This window comes from Bombina bombina, chromosome 2 (genome assembly GCF_027579735.1).
Source record: "Bombina bombina isolate aBomBom1 chromosome 2, aBomBom1.pri, whole genome shotgun sequence".
NCBI classification, from domain to species: domain Eukaryota; kingdom Metazoa; phylum Chordata; class Amphibia; order Anura; family Bombinatoridae; genus Bombina; species Bombina bombina.
Window position 1 is genome coordinate 1,082,804,444 of NC_069500.1, and position 17,515 is coordinate 1,082,821,958.

Sequence of the window (17,515 nt, forward strand, 5' to 3'; positions counted from 1 at the left end):
CAGTGTAGTTAAATGATGCTGGACAACAGCCATATACTGTATATTGCTGTGATGGCAAGAAATATTATGCTTTACATAAGGAGATTCTATTAGATTGCCCAGTGAACTGCTGCCGAAATCCAGTGTTTTATCCAAACATTATATTGACCATGGCCCCAATATGTTTTCCAATTATATGTTCTTCAACAACTTATTATTATTATTTTTATGTATATACTAAAAAAATATTTATCAACCACAGATATATAGAGAATGTAACTAATTCATGCATAATTATGAATTCTTTATAAGCATAACTGAGGGTAGACAATTGATTTAGGTAGAATAAACTTTTGATGGAGCACACAATCTTCAGAAAGCTTAATATGATATTCTGTATCTTTTTGCCTCTTATTTTATTTGCTATTTTGATGACATCTTGGATTAAATTTATAGCAGAAAGGACTCCTATCAGAGTTGTAGTCTGATACATAGTTTTATTTTATATATTTTTTTAAAGGTATACGGAACCCAATTTTTTCTTTTATGATTCAGATAGGACATGCTATTTTAAGCAACTTTTTAATTTACTCCTATTATCAATTTTTCTTCGTTCTCTTGGTATCTTTATTTGAAAAAGCAGGAATGTAAAACTTATGAGCCAGCCCATTTTTGGTTCAGAACCCTGGATAGCTCTTGCTGATTGGTGGTTGCATTTAGCCACCAATCAGCAAGCGCTACCCAGGTGTTGAACCAAAGATGGTCCGTCTCCTATGCTTACATTCCTGCTTTTTCAAATAAAGATAGCAAGAGAACAAATACAATTGATAATAGGAGTAAATTTGAAAGTTGCTTAAAATTGCATGTTCTATCTGAATCATGAAATAAACAATTTGGGTTCAGTAACCCTTTAAGTCCGCTTTTTTTTCATTAGCTTATTAAATAAGTTGCAACTATTTTAATCCACCTTAAACAAAAAAAGGGGAGGCGGTTTAAGTCGTGGTGAGACCTGGAATGCTGGTTCATGTGAGTATGCCATACAGGAACTGCTAAGGATACAGATGGGCCTCTTGGTGGTGACAGTTTTCAAACGCTTTCACTTCTGTCATTGTGACCTCTCCCTTTGCTCTGTAGGCAGCGCCTCTCATTGAATAAGGTAGATAAAGAAGATATTCTGAAAGCTGTGAATGACTTTTTTTTATCTAAGTATATATATAAAAGAGGAGATAGGGTTTAATTAAACACATATACAGAACATGGTATACAATATATATGGCTTGCTGTGCATGTTGTGACTGTCTGCACCCTCATAACCAGTAATAAAATAATTTGGAATAATTTGTTTTCTCCCCATGTTAAAAGGATATGAAACCCAAACATTTTCTTGTGTGATTCAGACAGTGCGTACAATTTTTAAAAAAGGTTCCAATTTGCTTTTATTATCAAATTTACTTAATTCCCATGATATTCTGTGTTGAAGAGATACCTAGGTATGTGTCTGGAGCGCTGCATGACAGGAAATAGTGCTGCAGTCTAGTACTCTTGCAAATTAATAACATTCTTCCAAAACTGCAGCCATATAGTGCTCCAGATACGTGCACGCTCCTGAGCTTACATTCCTGCTTTTTAAAACAAAATATCAAGCAAACAAATACAATTTAATAACAGAAGCAACTATGGCCCAAAATGTGTTGGGAGCATTCTCCAAAGGAATAGTGGTTACAGAAGGAGGCCTCTAGGGAAGGGAGAAAAAATGGAGGAGGGGGGGGGGGGAGATGTAAAAACTTTTAGCAGTTATCCACTGCATTATATAAACTGTCATAATATTTGTCTGCTTGTTTATTTAAAACATCTTTTAATCTATCTATCTATCTATCTATCTATCTATCTATCTATCTATCTATCTATCATATACTTTATTACCTGCACTGAGCTCTACTTATTTTTTATTTTCTGTATTACAGTTCTGTGGCATCTACTCCTACACTCTATTTGCTGCTAGTAACAACTAGACAACTTTCCTGAAATGTTCTGTGTACAAACTGAAGAGGAATTTTGAAGTAGAGGTACCTGGGCGACTCACACCCCTTTCAGACTACAAAATATAGGGAGAATGAGGAGATATGTAATGGGAGGATAATAGACTATACTAATTACTCTGCTCTTCTTCCCCCACTGGATCACTCTGGGGTGTGTAGTATAATACATTCAATCCAATTGTTGTCGAAAATGAATTTGCAACTGGGGTACACATTCTATATCCACAAGCTTAGTATGCAAAACACCACATATAACCACTAAAAATACAACATCTATTTATTTTTTACATAGTATGATGTGTGTTTTAAATAGGAGGGATAGGAACTAAGATAGATATGTAAACCCTGCATGAAATTCTTTAACCCCTTAAGGACCAGCGACGTACCCTGTATGTCACTGGCCTTTTTTTGGGACTTGATTGTTTTATAGCGCGGTCTTGCCACCAGCGTTGAGACTGCTCTATTCCACAAAGCCTGCTGGAGGGAGGGCATTAATAGCGTCTTCTTGCTAGACTTGTGCTATTATGTCCTGAAAAAACCCTTAACGACCAGTGAGATACAGGGTACATTGTGGTCATTAAGGGGTTAAGATTTATCTACAATTAAAATAACTCCAGATTAGGATCATGTGTAAGGACATGGGAAGTTGATCTTGTATGTATCAGCAGTAGTAGACATAGGAAGGTAGTTTTATATGCTTTGAAGCTGCCCCTCAACTGAGCACCTGGAGTTAGTGTATAGGGTAGGACACCTGCGTATGGCTACAGACAACCTCTTAAACTATCTACATTTAGCAGGGTTGGGTATTTAAATCAGACACTGACTGATAGGAAATATCTGTGTGTCTTAAAGTGATGGTAAATCCTAGCATTTTTGAAACGCTAGGATTTACAAGTGCTACAAATAAAGGGGACTTTCAGTCATGAAATATAAAAATCTTCATGCTTACATGAAGTATAAAAAAACGTCATGCTGAAAGTACCTTTATTTGTAGCGAGTTTATGCTGAGCGCCTCCGGCCGCACATTGCACAATGCTATTTCCTCCATGAGGTGGAAACGGAACCTCATTGAAAAAAATAGCGTTGTGCTGTGGGCGGCCGGAGGCGCTCAGCATAAACTCGCTACAAATAAAGGTACTTTCAGCCTGACGTTTTTTTATACTTCATGACTGAAAGTCCCCTTTATTTGTAGCACTTGTAAATCCTAGCGTTTCAAAAATGCTAGGATTTACCATCACTTTAAAAAAGGCATGACATGAGAATACATGTCTGACACTGGCAATTCTTTTGTGAACTATAAGTATACCATCTAACCAAATAAATAAAAAAAATGTAACATACCTTTCTTTCATGTAATTAGCAAGAGTCCATGAGCTAGTGACGTATGGGATATACATTCCTACCAGGAGGGGCAAAGTTTCCCAAACCTTAAAATGCCTATAAATACACCCTCACCACACCCACAATTCAGTTTTACAAACTTTGCCTCCCGTGGAGGTGGTGAAGTAAGTTTGTGCTTAAGATTCTTCTTTGATATGCGATTCGCAACAGGTTGAAGCCCGGTTTTCCTCTCAGAGTGCAGCGAATGTCAGAGAGATGTGAAGAGAGTATTGCCTTTTTGAATACAATGGTCTTCCTCTAGGGGATCTATTTCATAGGCTCTCTGTTATCGGTCATAGAGATTTCTTCTCCTACCTCCCTTTTCAGATCGACGATATACTCTTATATATACCATTACCTCTACTGATTCTCGTTTCAGTACTGGTTTGGCTATCTACTACATGTAGATGAGTGTCCTGGGGTAAGTAAATCTTATTTTTTGTGACACTCTGCGCTATGGTTGGGCACTTTATATGTAAAGTTCTAAATATATGTCTCTAAACTTATATTTGCCTTGATTCAGGATAATCAGTATTCCTTTTTAATACAGACTGTCAGTTTCATTATTGGGATAATGCATTTAATTATTTTTTCTTACCTTGAAAATTTCATTTGGCCATTTTTTCCTGCATGCTGTTAGGCTCGCGGGAGCAGAAAATGTTTATTTTTATTACGTCATTTTTTGGCAAACTTTTTTTGTCGCTAAATTTTTTTTTGTCATTTCCGGCGACGTAATTTACGCCGGAAGTTGTATTCTGTTACGCATGCGTATTCAGACATTGTTTTGCGCCAAAAAAATGTGGGCGTCTTTTTTTACTCACTTTATTTAAACATTTTCTTTTCATTGCTTCTGGTTTCTAGAAGCTTATTATTTTGCATTCTTTCCCATTCCTGAAACTGTCATTTAAGGAATTTGATAATTTTGCTTTATATGTTGTTTTTTCTATTACATATTGCAAGATGTCTCATCCTGACCCTGGATCAAAATCCACTAATGGACAGACGCTGCCTGATGCTGGTTCTACCAAAGTTAAGTGCATATGTTGTAAACTTGTGGTAACTGTTCCTCCAGCTGTAGTTTGTGAAAGATGTCATGATAAACTTTCCAATGCCGATTGTGTTTCCATTAGTAATAATCCTTTACCTGTTGTTGTTCCTTCAACATCTATTGTTCAGGATGTTCCTGTTAATGTAAAATAATTTGTTTCTAATTCTATTAAGAAGGCTCTGTCTGTTATTCCTCCTTCCAGTAAACGTAAAAGGTCTTTCAAAACTTCTCACATTTCAGATGAATTTTTAGGTGACCGCCATCATTCTGACTTATCTGTTTCTGATGAGGTTTTTTCCGGTTCAGAAGATTCTACCTCAGATATTGATACTGATAAATCTTCTTATTTATTTAAGATGGACTTTATTCGTTCATTGCTTAAAGAAGTTTTGATTGCTTTAGATATGGAGGAGTCCAGTCCGCTTGATACTAAAACTGCTAAACGTTTAAATTCGGTTTATAAACCGCATGTGTTAATTCCGGAAGTTTTTCCAGTTTCTGATGCTATCTCAGATGTGATTGCTAGGGAATGGGATAGTCTGGGTACTTCATTTACTCCTTCTCCAAGGTTTAAGAAATTGTACCCAGTGCCATCTGATAGATTGGAATTTTGGGATAAAATCCCTAAAGTCGATGGGGCTATCTCTACTCTAGCCAAACGTACTGCTATTCCTACGGCAGATAGCGCTTCGTTTAAAGATCCTTTAGATAGGAAAATTGAATCTTTTTTTGAGAAAAGCTTATTTATGTTCAGGTAATCTTCTTAGATCTGCTATCTCTTTGGCTGATGTTGCTGCAGTTTCAACTTTTTGGTTGGAGGCTTTAGCGCAACAAGTGACAGATCATAATACATATAGCATTGTTAAACTTCTTCAACACGCTAATAACTTTGTCTGTGATGCCATTTTTTTATATCATTAGAGTTGATGTCAGGTATATGTCTTTAGCTATTTTAGCTAGACGTGCTTTATGGCTTAAATCTTGGAATGTAGATATGACTTCTAAGTCAACTTTGCTTTCTCTCTCTTTCCAAGGTAATAAGTTGTTTGGTTCTCAGTTGGATTCTATAATTTCAACTGTTACTGGAGGGAAGGGTGCCTTTTTGCCTCAGGGAAAAAAATCTAAAGGTAATTCCAGGGCTGCTAATCATTTTTGTTCCTTTCGTCAGAAGGAGCAGAAGCCCGTTCCTTCCCCTAAAGGAACAGTTTCCAGTTGGAAACCTAATCCAGTCTGGAATAAATCTAAGCCTTCCAGAAAGTCTAAACCAGCCCCTAAATCCGCATGAAGGTGCGGCCCTCATTCCAGCACAGCTGGTAGGGGGCAGGTTACGTTTTTTCAAAGATGTTTGGATCAATTCGGTTCACAATCTTTGGATTCAAAACTTTGTTTCGCAAGGGTACAGAATAGGTTTCAAAGTAAGACCGCCTGTGAGAAGATTCTTTCTCTCACGCATTCCAGTCAATCCAGTGAAGGCTCAGGCGTTTCTGAAATGTGTTTCAGACCTAGAGTTAGCTGGGGTAATTATACCAGTTCCAGTTCTGGAACAGGGTCTGGGGTTTTATTCAAATCTATTCATTGTACCAAAGAAAGAGAATTCTTTCAGACCGGTTCTGGATCTAAAAATATTGAATCGTTATGTAAGGATACCAACATTCAAAATGGTGACTATAAGAACTATTCTGCCTTTTGTTCAGCACGGGCATTATATGTCTACAATAGATTTACAGGATGCATACCTGCATATTCCAATTCATACAGATCACTATCAGTTTCTGAGATTCTCTTTTCTAGACAAGCATTACCAGTTTATTGCTCTTCCATTTGGTCTAGCAACAGCGCCAAGGATCTTTTCGAAGGTTCTCGGTGCCCTTCTCTCTGTAATCAGAGAACAGGGTATTGCGGTATTTCCTTATTTGGACGATATCTTGGTACTTGCTCAGTCTTCACATTCTGCAGAATCTCATACGAATCAACTTGTGTTGTTTCTTCAAAGACATGGTTGGAGGATCAATTTGCCAAAGAGTTCCTTGATTCCTCAGACAAGGGTAACCTTTTTAGGTTTCCAAATAGATTCAGTGTCCATGACTTTGTCTCTGACAGAAAAGAGACGTCTGAAATTGGTTTCAGCCTGTCGAAACCTTCAGTCTCAATTGTTCCCTTCGGTAGCATTATGCATGGAGATTTTAGGTCTCATGACTGCTGCATTGGACACGATCCCTTTTGCTCATTTTCACACGAGACCACTCCAGCTTTGTATGCTGAACCAGTGGTGCAGGCATTATACATGGATATCGCAAATCATATCCTTAAATCACAATGTTCAATCATCTCTAACTTGGTGGATGGATCACCATCGTTTAATTCAAGGGGCCTCTTTCGTTCGTCCAACCTGGACTGTGATCTCCACAGATGCGAGTCTATCAGGTTGGGGAGCTGTTTGGGGATCTCTGACAGTGCAAGGGGTTTGGAAATCTCAGGAGGCGAGATTACCAATCAACATTTTGGAACTCCGTGCGATTTTCAGAGCTCTTCAGTTCTGGCCTCTTCTGAAGAGAGAATCGTTTATTTGTTTTCAGACAGACAATGTCACGACCGTGGCATATGTCAATCATCAAGGGGGGACTCACAGTCCTCAAGCTATGAAAGAAGTGTCTCAGATACTTGTTTGGGCGGAATCCAGCTCCTGTCTAATTTCTGTGGTTCACATCCCAGGTGTAGACAATTGGGAAGCGGATTATCTCAGTCGCCAGACGTTACATCTGGGCGAATGGTCTCTTCATCCAGGGGTTTTTCTTCAGTTTGTTCAAATCTGGGGACTTCCAGAAATAGATCTGATGGCCTCTCATCTGAACAAGAAACTTCCCAGGTATCTGTCCAGATCCCGGGATCCTCAGGCGGAAGCAGTGGATGCGTTGTCAATTCCTTGGAATTATCATCCTGCTTATATCTTTCCGCCTCTAGTTCTTCTTCCGAAAGTAATTTCCAAAATTCTAATGGAGCGCTCATTTGTACTGCTGGTGGCTCCAGCATGGCCTCACAGGTTTTGGTTTGCAGATCTCGTTCGGATGGCCAGTTGCCAACCTTGGACACTTCCGTTAAGGCCAGACCTTCTATCTCAAGGCCCTTTTTTCCATCAGGATCTCAAATCATTAAATTTGAAGGTATGGAGATTGAACGCTTAATTCTTAGTCATAGAGGTTTCTCTGACTCAGTGATTAATACTATGTTACAGGCTCGAAAATCTGTCTCTAGAAAGATTTATTATCGAGTTTGGAAGACTTACATCTCTTGGTGTTCTTCTCATAAATTCTCCTGGCATTCTTTCAGAATTCCTAGAATTTTACAATTTCTTCAGGATGGTTTGGATAAAGGTTTGTCTGCAAGTTCTTTGAAAGGACAAATATCTGCTCTTTCTGTTCTTTTTCACAGAAAGATTGCTAATCTTCCTGATATTCATTGTTTTGTACAGGCTTTGGTCCGTATCAAACCTGTTATTAAGCCAATCTCTCCTCCTTGGAGTCTTAATTTGGTTTTGACAGCTTTACAGGCTCCTCCGTTTGAGCCTATGCATTCTCTGGACATTAAATTACTTTCTTGGAAAGTACTGTTCCTTTTGGCTATCTCTTCTGCTAGAAGAGCTTCTGAGTTATCTGCTCTTTCTTGTGAATCTCCTTTTCTGATTTGTCATCAGGATAAGGCGGTGTTGCGGACTTCATTTCAATTTTTACCTAAGGTTATGAATTCTAACAACATTAGTGGAGAAATTGTTGTCCCTTCATTATGTCCTAATCCTAAGAAATCTAAGGAAAGATCGTTACATTCTTTGCATGTAGTTAGAGCTTTGAAATATTATGTTGAAGCTACTAAAGATTTTAGAAAGACTTCTAGTCTATTTGTTGTTTTTTCTGGTCCCAGGAAAGGTCAGAAAGCTTCTGCCATTTCTTTGGCGTCTTGGTTAAAGTCTTTGATTCATCATGCTTATGTGGAGTCGGGTAAGTCTCCGCCTCAAAGAATTACGGCTCATTCTACTAGGTCAGTTTCTACTTCCTGGGCTTTTAGGAATGTAGCTTCTGTTGATCAGATTTGCAAAGCAGCGACTTGGTCTTCTTTGCATACTTTTACTAAATTCTACCATTTTGATGTGTTTTCTTCTTCTGAAGCAGTTTTTGGTAGAAAAGTACTTCAGGCAGCTGTTTCTGTTTGATTCGTCTTCTTATAATTTCAGTTTTTTTCATTATAAAGATTAAAACTTTTGATTTGGGTTGTGGATTATTTTTTTCAGCGGAATTGGCTGTCTTTATTTTATCCCTCCCTCTCTAGTGACTCTTGCGTGGAAGTTCCACATCTTGGGTATCTGCTATCCCATACGTCACTAGCTCATGGACTCTTGCTAATTACATGAAAGAAAACATAATTTATGTAAGAACTTACCTGATAAATTAATTTCTTTCATATTAGCAAGAGTCCATGAGACCCACCCTTTTTGTGGTGGTTATGATTTTTTAGTATAAAGCACAATTATTCCAATTCCTTATTTTTTTATGCTTTTGCTCCTTTTTTATCACCCCACTTCTTGGCTATTCGTTAAACTGAATTGTGGGTGTGGTGAGGGGTGTATTTATAGGCATTTTAAGGTTTGGGAAACTTTGCCCCTCCTGGTAGGAATGTATATCCCATACGTCACTAGCTCATGGACTCTTGCTAATATGAAAGAAATGAATTTATCAGGTAAGTTCTTACATAAATTATGTTTTTTGTTTTACCATTTCTGCATGTTCCTCTCCATGAGGGCATAGTGAAGTAGACTCAGGAGTGTGCACGTATCTTGAGCACTGTGTTGCAGTAGTGGGGATAACAATGATATATAAGCAACCGCTAGTGGGAGCTTTAGAGGGCCATCACTCTATGGTAAATTAAAGGGACATTCCAGCCAAAATTGGAAACTGCATGGATGCATTTCAGTTTTGAACATAATATTTTTTTAAATATACATGTATCAGCAAAAATGCTTCTAATATAAGCTATAGCTGTTTCAAAAGTGTATTCAAGTATGCTCTGTGCACCAGCATTTTAAGCAAAGCTCTTGCTCGGAGATCCTAAGGTGCTTGTACCATCTGGTAATGATTTCATTTGTTAATGTTAACATGATACAAGCCTCACTGGCATTCTGTGCAGCTGCAGTATTTAAAATGCTGGTACACTGAGAATATCTAGCTGGGCTTCACACTCCTCTGTATGAGATACGTTGACAACTCCAGATGATTGTTTTGGGCCTTCTGTGGGCCTGTTATTGAGAGAAAACCTTAAAGGGACATGAAACCCACAATTTGTAAAGTTGTTTCAAAATGTGTAATCTATCTGAATCATGAAAGAAAAAAATTGTGTTTCATGTCCCTTTAAGCTGCAGGTGTTCCCTTTTGTTGCTTAGTACTGCCTGCTGCAGCTAGAGCTCACTTTACAGGTTGCTTATATAACTTTGTTACAGACACTGCTGCCACATAGGGCTCGATTTATCAAGCCATTCACCCGTCTAATACTGCAGGCTCTTACAAGAGAAGCTGCAGTCAGTATTTATTATCAAACCGCTGCTTCTTAGAATCTTCTCGACCTCTTAGGTGAAGAATTTCAATCTCCCCGGTCTCGTCCGACCGGGGAGACCGACAGCTGCTGTGCATGGGCGGTATTGCACAAGAGCGCAAAATAGCGCTCTTGTGCAATGCTGATTTTCGGCAGCAGATTTCTGCCCGCCAGAGGCGAGCTGGGGCGGACAGGGGTGCATATGTACACCCCTGTCCGTCCTAGCTTGATAAATCGAGTCCTTTATGTTTGTCACATGCACAATTATCAGCTTTCTGAAAAGGGGCCACTTTATATTATTATCACATATTTGTAGAGCACCCAACAGATTCCGCAACGCTTTAAACATAGGGTATACAAGATAACATTTACAGGGATCAAATGGGTAGAGGGCCCTGTCGAGAGTCGCACTGTTATAGTCTGCGCCTATGAAGTTGAACTACAAACAGCTGGGCTCATAGGCTTACATGCTAAAGGGGTTCAGGGAATAGTAGTGGTAATAGGAAGGTTAGTGTAGGTTGTAGGTATCCCTGAATAGTAGAGTCTTTAGGAAGCGCTTGAAGCTTTCAAAACTAGGGGAGAGTCTTGTAGAGCGAGGCAGAGAGTTCCATAAGATGGGAGCCAGTCTGGAGAAGACTTGTAAACGGGAATGTGAGGAGGTAACAAGAGTGGACGAGAGTAGGAGATCATGAGTGGAGCGAAGGGGATGGGAGGGAGAGTATCTGAATACAAGGTCTGAGATGTAGGAGGGAGCAGTGCAGTTGAGGGCTTTGTATGTCAGAGTTAGAATTTTGTGTTTAATCCTGGAGGCAAGAGGAAGCCAGTGAAGGGATTAGCAGATGAGGTGCGACATGTAAGGAAGATGAGCCTGGCAGAGGCATTCATTATGAATTGTAAAGGAGCAAGGCAGCAGCTAGGGAGACCAGAGAGAATGGATTTCAGTAGTCGAGGGGGGAAAGGATGAGAGAGTGGATTAAAATCTTAGTTGTGTCTTGTGTAAGGAAATGTCTAATTTTAGAGATGTTTTTAAGGTGGAAGTGGCAGGCTTTAGCCAAGGACTGAATGTGAGGAGTGAAAGAAAGATCTGAGTCAAGTGTGATCCCAAGACATCGGGCATGTGGGGTAGGGGTAATGATGGAGTTATCAACAGTTATAGAGAAATAGGGGGTTCAGATTTTAGAAGAAGGGGGGAAATAAGGAGCTCAGTTTTGGTGAGATTTAGCTTGAGGTAGTGAGAGGACATCAAAGATGAGATATGAGAGAGACAGTTAGTGACACGGGTTAGCAAGGAAGGAGATAGGTCTGGTGTAGAGAGGTAGATTTGGGTGTCGTCAGCATACTAATGATGATGTGTAGATTGAGAAGAGAAATCTGGTTATAAAAGCTTCCAACACTAATAGCAACATGACAAATCCGTATACAATAATACAAATTGAAATACATAAAAAATACCATAGTGGTTTCATAAAATGTTTTCATATAGTTACATCACTAATATTCTACCAGTCCCTTCCAATTGATATGTTAAATCAATTTCCAAAAATAAAAATAATAATAATAAAAATAAAAATATAAAACAGGTCTTAAAATAGATCCTAAAATTGATAGTCCAGAAAACATTCAAAGGAAGCATCCCAAATCAAAGTCCAAATTTAACCCATTAGGGGCCAAAGTCTTTAGTTCAAAAATCCATTTTGTTTCCAACTTGAGGAGTTCCCTCTGAAGGTCGCAACCTCTCCAGCTAGGTTTCACTTGATCTATAACTGTATAATTAAAATTTTTAAAGGGACACTGAACCCACATTTTTTATTTTGTGATTCACACAGCGCATGCAATTTTAAGCAACTTTCTAATTTACTCCTATTATCAATTTTTCGTCGTTCTCTTGCTATCTTTATTTGAAAAAGAAGGCATCTAAGGTAAGGAGACAGACAATTTTTGGTTCAGAACAATGGACAGCACTTTTTTATTGGTGGGTGAATTTATCCACCGATCAGCAAGAACAACTCAGGTTGTTCAATAAAAATGGGCCGGCATCTAAAATACATTCTTGCTTTTCAAATAAAGATACCAAGAGAATGATGAACATTTGATAATAGGAGTAAATTAGAAAGTTGCTTAAAATTGCATGTTCTATCTGAATCACAAAAGAAAACATTTTGGGTCTAGTGTCCCTTTAAGGTTACCCTTATTACACTGTTTGAAATGCTTAGGAACGGGAAGATCTTCTATCAGAGTTCATATTTTCTATAGAGTTAATGTGTTCCCTAATCCTATCCCTAATTGATTCCCCTATATACTGTACCCTGCACAAACATTCCAATAAGTATACTACATTAGAGTCTGAGCATCTATACGTGCTCTTTATTTTATACTCCTTTTTTTTTTTGTTATCTTTGAAGTAAAAGTCTTGCATTTCGTAGAATATTTGCACAACTTACAACTTAATCAGGGGTAGAAACCACTCAGTATATCTCCTCTAAGATCTTTATCTCTATTAAAGGGACACTGTACCCAAAAAAATTCTTTCGTGATTCAGATTGAGCATGAAATTTTAAGCAACTTTCTAATTTACTACTATTATCAAATTTTCTTTATTCTCTTGGTATCTTTATTTGAAATGCAAGAATGTAAGTTTAGATGCCGGCCCATTTTTGGTGAACAACCTGGGTTGTCCTTGCTGATTGGTGGATAAATTCATCCACCAATAAAAAAGTGCTGTCCAGAGTACTGAAACCAAAAAGAAGCTTAGATGCCTTCTTTTTCAAATAATGATAGCAAGAGAACGAAGAAAAATTGATAATAGGAGTAAATTAGAAAGTTGCTTAAAATTGCATGCTCTTTCTGAATTACAAAAGAAAAAATTTGGGTTCAGTGTCCCTTTAAAGGGTATCTTTCTCTTATCCATATCTGTAGGGGCTAGAATTGTTTTTAAGTTTCTACATTTTCTGTAGACTACTTGAGGATAAGGTGGAATGACTGGGCCTAAAATATCATCTGTTTTTAAAACATGCCAATGTTTTTTTAGGATTTTCTCCAATTTTTTTCTATTATCAATATATTGTGTAACAAATGGAACTCGAATTTCTCCGTCCTTAGATTTCGTTATGTTATCTCTCAGTTTTGGTATCAGGAGATACTCTCTTTTCAAATGGAATGCCTCATCCTTAGCCTTTTAAATCAGATCAAACTTATATCCCCTTTCCAGGAATTTGCTCTCCAATACTTTAGATTGATCCAAATAATCATTGTCAATCATGCAATTTTTCCTAATACGCATGAACTGGCTTTTTTGCATAGTTTAATTTTGACTTTAATTTTCCTTTTAAAGAGCATGCAACTAAAATTAAACTTTTATGGTTCAGATAAAACATGCAATTTTAACCCCTTAACAACCAGCACCTAGGCTTCTCTGCCGCGATCTCGTTCAAAATAGCTAGATTGCGCTATTTCTGCATGCCCTACGAGTGGGGGACTGCAGAAATAGATTTGCAGAGTTATCGATGCAGCGAAGGGCACTCTGTGGCCCTCTCTGCATCGGACAGTGGTGGTGCCGATGGTTGGTGGGTGAGAGCGTAAGGAGGGAGGCGTGGGCGGTCCATCGCTGGAGGAGGTGGGAGGAGGGCGGGAGTGGGTGGGACTGCTTGGCCATGCTACAGGGTATAGAAAAAAAAAACTGCGTCATTAAGGGGGATTAAGGGAGGAGGGAGTAGGGGCAATGAGGAGGATCCCATGTGGGATCCGTTAACAGAAAGGGATCTGGGAGGGGGAGGGGGGCAGTCTATTGAGGGGGAGCAGCTACATTACAGAAAAAATGGGACTTTTTTTTTTTTTTTTTTAAATCGCCAATTTTGTAACAAACTGGGTACTGGCAGACAGCTGCCAGTACCTAAGTTGGTGGCAAATAGGTAGGGGGGGGGTTAGAGAGCTTTTTTTTTGGGGGGGGTCAGGGAGGTTGGGGTGTTAGGGGGAACCTACACTGCAGCAAATATATTTAAAAAAAAAAAAAGACTTATTTTCATACTGGCAGACTTTCTGCCAGTACTTAAGATGGCAGTGACAATTGTAAGTTGGGGGAGGGAATAGAGCTGTTTGAGGGGGGTCAGGGAGACATCAGGGGGTGGGATGTGTCAGGTGAGAGGCTGATCTTTACACTAAAGCTAGAATTTACCCTACAAGCTACTTAAATAACCCCTTCACTGCTGGCCATAATACTAGTGTGGTGCGCAGCGGCATTTAGCGGCCTTCTAATTACCAAAAAGCAATGCCAAAGCCATATATATCTGCTATTTCTGAACAAAGGGGATCCCAGATAAGCATTTGCAACCATTTGTGCCATACTTGCACAAGCTGTTTGTAAATAATTTCAGTGAGAAACCTAAAGTTTGTGAAAAAGTTAACATTTTTTTTTTTATTTGATCGCATTTGGCGGTAAAATGGTGGCATGAAATATACCAAAATGGGCCTAGATCAATACTTTGGGTTGTCTACTAAAAAAATGTATATAGTTTTGATAGGTACATATAAAAAAGGCTCTATTTCTGTTTAAATGAAGTGATGCAAAAATGCTCTGGTCTTTTGGGGAAGTTTTTGTCTGAAATGCCCGATCTTTAAGGGGTTAAGAAACTTTTTAGTACACTTATGTTATCAAATTAACTTTTTCTCTTGGTACCCTTTGTTCAAAAACATACCTAGGTAGACTAGCAATGCACTATTGAGACTTAGCTGGTGATTGGTAGCTACACATCTATGTCTCCTGTCATTGGCTCACCAGATGTGTTCAGTAAGCTCCCAGTAGTTCATTGCTGCTCTGGAGCTGACTTTTAAAGGGACAGTAAAGTCCAAAAAAACCTTTCATGATTCTAATAGGGCATGTAATTTTAAACAACTTTCCAATTTACATTTATCACCAATTTTGCTTTGTTCTCTTGGAATTCTTAGTTGAAAGCTAAACCTAGGAGGATCATATGCTAATTTCTTTGACATTGAAGGCTGCCTCTAATCTGAAAGTATTTTGACAGTTTTTTTTTACCACTAGAGGGCATTTGTTCATGTGTTTCACATAGATAGCATTGAGCTCACGCACGTAAATGTACCGAGGAGTGAGCACTGTTTGGCTAAAGTGCAAGTCTGTCAAATGAACTGAAATTAGGGGGAGTTTGCAGAGGCCTAGATACAAGGTAATCACAGAGGTAAAATGTGTATTATTTTAACTGTGTTTATTATGCAAAACTGGGGAATGAGTAATAAAGAGATTATCTATCTTTTTAAACAACAACAATTCTGGTGTTGACTGTCCCTTTAAGTATGTGTTTATACCATTTTGTAGTGGAGTAGCACATGAAGCAATTTATTATTGCACAATTGCTTGTATATTTTTTTCCCTTTGTATCATTTGTTAAAGAGTAATCCTAGGCCAATGTTCCTCCAGTCTTCAAGTACCCCTAGGAGACCAGATTTTCATGATATCTTAACCCCTTCGCTACCGGGAATTTCAGAACTTGCCCAAAATACTTGAGAATTTTTAGCATTTTTGCTATCACTCCATTTAAACAGAAATAGAGCCTTGTGTTTTTTATTTACCTGTCAAAACTTTTTATATATTTTTTTATTTTATTACACAACCCAAGGTATTGATCTAGGCCCATGTTGGTATATTTCATGCCACCATTTCACGCTCAAATAAAAAAAAAAAAATAACTTTTCCACAAACTTTGGGTTTCTCACTGAAATAATTTACATACTGCTTGTGCAGTCATAACTCAAATGGTTGTAAAAGCTTCTCTGGGATCCCCCCTTTGTTCTGAAATAGCAGACATACATGTCTTTGCAATAACTCTCACCCTATCAATAACTTGAACCTTCATATGGAAAACATTGGTCATATGAGTTAGATTTAGATGCCTCACTACTGCTGACTCTTTGACAAATTCCTTAGTATCCCTAATGTGTTCCCTCACTCTCGTTCTTACATACAACTTATTAACACTTATGTGGCTTAGATTTAGATGATTTCCATGAATGACTCACTTTTTAGAGCAGTTATAGTACTTACTTGGGTTATACAATAAATTTTATACCAGCATTGCTAACATTTCTAATAGTGCTAACAGTGGTAATATGTGTGTTCTGATCTTATTTCAATGAAGAAAAACACTGTTTATATTTCTAAACTTCTATTTACTTTGTATATTCTCTTGACACATTTGTAACTAATGGAGTATTTTATATATCATGTTTAAACACTGTTGTTTTTTAATTGGATGATTGTTGGTTGCGCTCCCTTTAAATAGGGAGTATGCGCCATGTAACCTTATCCTATGATTAAGTGCTCATTGAGAGCACAAAACTAGTAAGGATGGTTTTTGCTACGTACCTTCGTTTTTAATTATGCTTTAATAAAGTCAGTTTTATTTTTACAGCCCTTCTTTTTGGTGCCTCTTGTTGTGCGGCTGTTTTTGTTACTTTGTGCAATCCCTTTATTACCCATTACCCAGTTTTGCATAACCAAAACTGTTATATTAAAGGAACAGTACAGTCATAATTAGACATTCCTGACTTAGACAGATCATACAATTTAAAAACGACTTTCCAATTAACTTCTATTATGTAATTTGCTTCCTTCTCTTGTTATAATTTGCTGAAATGTTTATCTAGGTAAGCTCAGGAGTAGCAAAGAACCCAGGTTCTAGCTGCTGATTGGTGGCTGCATATATATATATATATACACCGATTGTAATTGGCTCACTCATGTGTTCAGTTAGAAACCAGTAGTGCATTGCTGTTCCTTCAACAAATGATACCATGAGAATGAAGCAAATTTGTTAATAGAAGTAAACTGAAAATTTGTTTAAAATTGTATGTTCTACCTAAATTATGAAAGAAAATTTTGGGGTTTCATGTCCCTTTCAAATACTTTTTACCTGTGTGATTACCTTGTATCTAAGCCTCTGCAGACTGCTTTTATATTTCAGTTCTTTTGACAGACTTGCATTTTAGCCAAACAGTGCTGAATCCTAGGTAAATCCATGGGAGTGAGATCTGGTATGGAAAAGGCATCTAATAACATTTTAAATAAAAAAATCTTAAAGGGACATTCAAGTCAAAATTAAACTTTCATGAGTCAGAGCAAACATTTTTAGACAACTGACCAATTTATTTCAATTAACAAAATGTGCACATTTATTTTTAAATGAACACTTTTATCAAAGGCTTCGCCAGCCTTCACCCCCCCCCTACAACTGTAGGTTCTCAAAAAATTGCGTTCTTGTGCAATGCTAAATTCCGGCAGCGGAATTCAACCTGCCAGAGGCGCTGTCCGCTGTAGCTTGATAAATTGACCCTGTATACATATATGCATTTGTGATTGGCTGATAGCTGTCACATGATACAGGAGGAGTGGAAATAGACATAACTTTTAAATTTGTCAAAAATAATTCAACTATTTGAAGTTCAGACTAAGTGCTAGTGAATTGTCTTTTTATCATTCATT

General features: G+C 37.9%; 1 protein-coding gene across 3 annotated transcripts in view; it reads left to right on the top strand.

Annotated features, from left to right (window-relative positions):
- The first annotated feature begins 1,021 nt into the window (after nucleotides 1-1,021).
- MMAA (metabolism of cobalamin associated A) overlaps nucleotides 1,022-17,515 on the top strand; it is a 40,861-nt gene continuing 24,367 nt past the window's right edge. The window contains exons 1-2 of one of the 3 annotated variants that reach the window (XM_053703707.1): nucleotides 1,022-1,135; nucleotides 1,944-2,169. The gene's annotated coding sequence lies outside the window, so the exon portion shown is untranslated. The remainder of the gene's footprint in view (nucleotides 1,136-1,943; nucleotides 2,170-17,515) is intronic. The other 2 variants (XM_053703708.1, XM_053703709.1) reach the window with 2 other exon arrangements.